This window comes from Bufo gargarizans, chromosome 10, assembly GCF_014858855.1.
Source record: "Bufo gargarizans isolate SCDJY-AF-19 chromosome 10, ASM1485885v1, whole genome shotgun sequence".
In the NCBI taxonomy this organism is placed as follows: Eukaryota; Metazoa; Chordata; class Amphibia; order Anura; family Bufonidae; genus Bufo; species Bufo gargarizans.
The window spans coordinates 35053950-35058793 of record NC_058089.1 but is presented as its reverse complement, the minus strand read 5'-3'; the positions used below and the strand labels follow the sequence as shown (position 1 = coordinate 35058793).

Genomic DNA, 4844 nt, shown 5'->3' with positions numbered 1-4844 from the left:
GTTCCTTCGTAAGAGGGTGAAGCATGCATCCATTGACCGTTGGGGTGCATGCGCGTTCTCCGGAGGGAGAGCGTTACGGGGTTCACCGTTAACGGCACGGTTGGTGGCTTTTCCCCGCCACCTTGCTAACCGTGTCCGTGTTGGTGACCCCTCGTCCCTCTCAGGGTTCCTATCTCTGGTCGTCTGCTGGCAGCATTCCTTTGGTGTTCCGGCAGGTGTGCTGGTTGGGGAATGTCTGCTGGCAGCGACCTGGAGTAGGAATGTCCACCTGAGTTGGACGCGGTGTCCTGTTTTCCTCCTCCAGACTGCTTTGTTGGCTGGCGACCTGGGGACTGTTGTGTACGGTCCAGGTCTGTTGGCGGCAGTTCCGGGGGGAGTTACGGGCATCTATCCGGCAGTGCCTTCAGTTGTTCTCCCTTCCAGTCTGCTTTGTTGGCTGGCAACCTGGGGCTGTTGTGTACGGTCCAGGTTTGTTGGCGGCAGCTCTGGAGGGAGACACTGGTGGTTTTTAGGCATTGCCCCTCCCCCCCTCCCTGTTGTTTGGTCCCACCAGCCTCCCTTTTCGGTTGGGGGGGGCCTTGAGGGGAGGGAGTGTCACGACCCTCGGTCTTGGTCGTGACTCCTTGGGAGCCGCATGCGGTTGCTCGCGTTTTGGAGTTCGTCAACCGCAGCTGGGGGCACTTAGTGGTTGCCTCAGGTGCGGTTGTCGCGGACAACAGTCATGCGTGCGGTTGCCCTTGGAAACGTGTTTTATATGTGTGCACATTCCCTGTTTGGTGTCCACAGGGTTTGAGTTGTATGCACTTCCCCTTTTAGTTGCTGTCCTCCCTTCCATTGGTGTTGGAAGGGTTAATCCCCTTCTGTGTGTTGTGAACATTGGGTGTGTCTCTGTGTGGGTGTGACCTCAGGCCTCCTTATATGTTGGTGTGTTGGAGTCTGAGGGTTCAGTTTGGATTTGGCTCAGCTTGGTGTGGAGCTCTGCTCCTGGGCTGTTCGTAATCCTGTCTGTGTGAGCCACCCTTATTTATTATTCTGTTTCCCTTGCTGTGTCTGTTGGCCCCTCCGGTGTGTTTGTCATTCCTCTCCCCACCTGGTGTATGTAGTTGTGGTGTGGGTTTTGTCTGAGAGGTTTGATTATGGTGTGTGATGGCTCCGAAAGGGGCGTGCTTACCCGGAGGGGTTAAGCGAAGGCAAGACCGTGGGTTTCCCAGCCCGGAGCCTCTTTCCATCTTGGCTGCGGCAGGTAAGAGTAGATAACATTGTTATTGTGCTTTGTGTCTTACCTGCCGTACGGTTTCCCCCATTGCCTTGCATCCTGTCAGCTACTGGGCCTCTGGAGACGCCAGTCATCCGTGTCGAGGATGCACAGGCATTCTCTGCCCTGTCATCAGGCCTAGGGTGTAGCAGGGATAGCAGGGTCCTAGGTTGGAGAGTATGAGCCCCCTTACCTTATGAGGCGGCTCATACGCTAGGAGTCCAGGGAGAGCGCTTAGGGTTACGTGAGGAGGTGACCAGCTCCCTGTTCCCTGCTATCTGGCGCTGCAGCAGCAGCTATTGCACGGTGGGGGGTTTTCCCCACTCACCACCGTGACAGATGAACTCTCCAATTATAGTAAGACAGATGAAAATGTAGTATTATGAACTAAAAAAAAAGAGCTTTATGTCACTGACACAATTAACAGAATGATTAACTATTCTATTTCCGTGTTACGGATGCAGATGAGGCGTATTTCCCCCACCAAAAAAATGGGTTTATGTTACCAACTGACTTAACAGAATGATTAACTATTGTATTTCTGTGTCACAGATACAGATGATGTGTATCCCCCCAAAAAATGCTTTATGTCACCGACACAATTAATAGACTGAGTAACTCTCCTATGATGAAAATTAAAATGTGGTGTTCTGAACTCCAAAAATGGCTTTATGTCACTGACACAATTAACAGAATGATTAACTATTGTATTTCCTTGTCACGGATACAGATCAGGTGTAATTCTCCCTAACAAAAGGCTCTTTGTTACTATTACAACTAACAGATAGAGTATCTATTGTATTTCCATGTCACGGATGCAGATAAGGTGTATTTCCCCCCCAAAAAAAGGTTTTATGTCACCGACACACTAAACAGACTGATTAATAGCATTTTGCGGGCCGCACATAGCCAACACTATAAAAGAAATGCCTTTTCTTGTCCCTGGCTGAGGACAGGAATAGGATATGTTCTATTTTTTTGTGGGGTTGCAGAATGGAATTGCGGATGCGGACAGCACACTGTGTGCTGTCCGCATCTTTTGCAGCCCCATTGAAAATGAATGGGTTCGCACTCGTTCTGCAAAATTGCAGCTGTGTGAATAGACCCTAAGACCAATGAAAATGCAGTGTTCGAAACCTCAAAAATGGCTTTATGTCACCTACATAATTAACAGAAAGATCAACTATTGTATTTCCATGTCATGGATGCAGATGAGGTTTATTTCCCACCCCCGCAAAAAAAGGCTTTATATCACCTACACAATTAACAGACTGATTAACTCTCCTATTACAGTAAGATGGATGAAAATGTGCTGTTCTGAACCCCCAAAAAGGCTTTATGTCACCAACACAATTAACAGAATTATTAACTATTGTATTTCTGTGTCATGGATGCAGATGAGGTATATCACTCAGCCCAAAAAAAGGCTTTATGTCACTGACACAATTAACAGAATGATTAACTATTGTATTTCCATGTCACGGATGCAGATGAGCTGTATTCCCCCCCACCCCCCCAAAAGACTTTGTTAATCCAAGTTTTAGTGAGGGCTAACAGGTTAAGAGAATTAAGAGGAAAGAAGTAATGAATTTAGGGGAGTTTGTTGCACACTGACCGTGGGTTCCAGAGTGCACAGTTAACTTAGGTAAGAGAAGATGTACAACAAATGCTGATAAGGTTCACAGGGTTTCCATGTGAGAAGGGGAAGGGGTTGAGTTAGAAAAGGGGGTGCCAAAGTTAAACGAGATATCCCCTGACGTTAGTAGTAAAAGTATAAAGAAAAAGGGCAAATGGCTCTGTGATTTTTAAGAGTGCTTATGGAGCTGCACCCTGAGACATGATAGGTTGAGAGATTAAACAGGAAGGTAAATAAAGCATTTGAGCTTGTGTTGCAAGGTATTTAGTGGTTCTTTCCCCTTAATTGGTTACTGATTGGTTAGTGTTTCAAGATGTGTCTTGCAACCACCACCTCTCTTTGTATCATGTAGGTGTTCGCAAGGTACCATATTAGGAACTGGTCGATGGGGAGCTTGCTTGTTTATGGCTTTGGTGACTGTTACTTACTTTTCTCTGTATGTTATCTTTTGTATATATATTTTATCACAGTCTAATAAACCTGTTATATCGCTTCTCGGCCTTTTGGCTAAGATCATGTGTACTATCAGTTCTTATCAGTTTAAAAAAAAAACTGTTATGTACCTAAGTCATATAAGTTTATTTTTTCCGGTCAGAGAAAGCTGTTTATGAGTGAAGGAAGGAGAGTGGGGCTGATGTAGACAGAATGCAATGGAGCGGTTACAGGGTGGTTAGTGCAGAAGAAAAGAGCACATAATAGAATGAACAGAGATGCAATGGAAATTGGCAATGAAGTGTTTGCAAAAGTGCTTGGATCTGTCATAGCATACCTGTTTGACTGCCACACACTTTTTAATGGTGTGGGGTTTTGCTCTGGTAGACAGGCTAGCGGTTGCAGTATAGAGGCAATCACAAAGTTTTTAACTTAAACAGCTCGGTGTTTATTTACACATAAGGAAAAACAAAAATGACTGTTCACCGTCTTAGCGTTTGTTCAAGCCATGCAATGTCCATAGAACAAAATCTTCACCTGGTTAGCAGTTTTCCACCCGCAGTCCACAGCAAGTTTTAGGGGCCTGTTTCCAAGCATGCGACTCTCAGCCCTTTAGCACGGCACAACTTCACAGGTCCCAAAACACAGAGACTCCCCAGCTTCTCTGTCAGATGGAGGATAAACCACACCCAGCTGAGATTGCTGGCTGGGTTTTTTATGTAGGCCAAAAAGACCCAGCCTGGAGCATGGGGAGCAGCCACCCACCCAGCACTTTGGCTAATCCCAGTAAGAGCCGGCCCGGATCGGCTTTACAGTCATACTAACAAAAACAGTGTCAGTCAGCACTAGCTGCCGCTGACACTTAAAACTACCGGCTCTTACCTCACCGAGGCCAGGAATCTCGGTGACACACACCTTCCATCAGCCCCTTACACCTTCCTACAACGGCTACAAATGAGCGAATCAGTTTGTTATGCACTAAGTTGCCCTAACTGCCTCTCAGGCCAACAGACAGCCTGGATTGTCCAATCAGTGCTGCAGCGGGCAGTGAGTTGCTCTTGTAGAACGCCATTCTGTGTTGGGCCGTGAATGAGGGTGGATAGGTGTAGCAGTGTCTGACAGAAAACGATCTTAGGGACACTGTACAGTCACAATCAAGCTTCTATTCTAGTTTCAGGAACAGTGAAAGTAAAGGCTAGAAAGAAAAAGATTTGTGTAGAATAGGAAAAAAAGTTTTCAGCAAGGGAAGTGAGGAGTCGAGGTTGGGAGAGCCTTGCAGTGCCTTGTAGGTGCACTGCAAGGTGCAGCTTCAGCCACTACAGATCCTCAAAAGCAGCTACCTGAAAGAACCTTTAGTTTTTTTCCCATTTTAACCGTTTATGTTTTTTCCTGTGGGGAAATAAGCTTAACACTGTTACTTTTTATTTATTTATTTTTTATTGGGTTACGGAAAATAGTAATATACCTGTGTCTTGTGTCTGACAATACAGAGTTTAGTGTTTTAAATCTCTGAGTGAAAAT

General features: G+C 46.1%; 1 pseudogene; it reads left to right on the top strand.

Annotated features, from left to right (window-relative positions):
* Positions 1-3378: 3378 nt before the first annotated feature.
* Positions 3379-3497, top strand: LOC122921152 (annotated as a pseudogene).
* The last annotated feature ends 1347 nt before the right edge of the window (positions 3498-4844 follow it).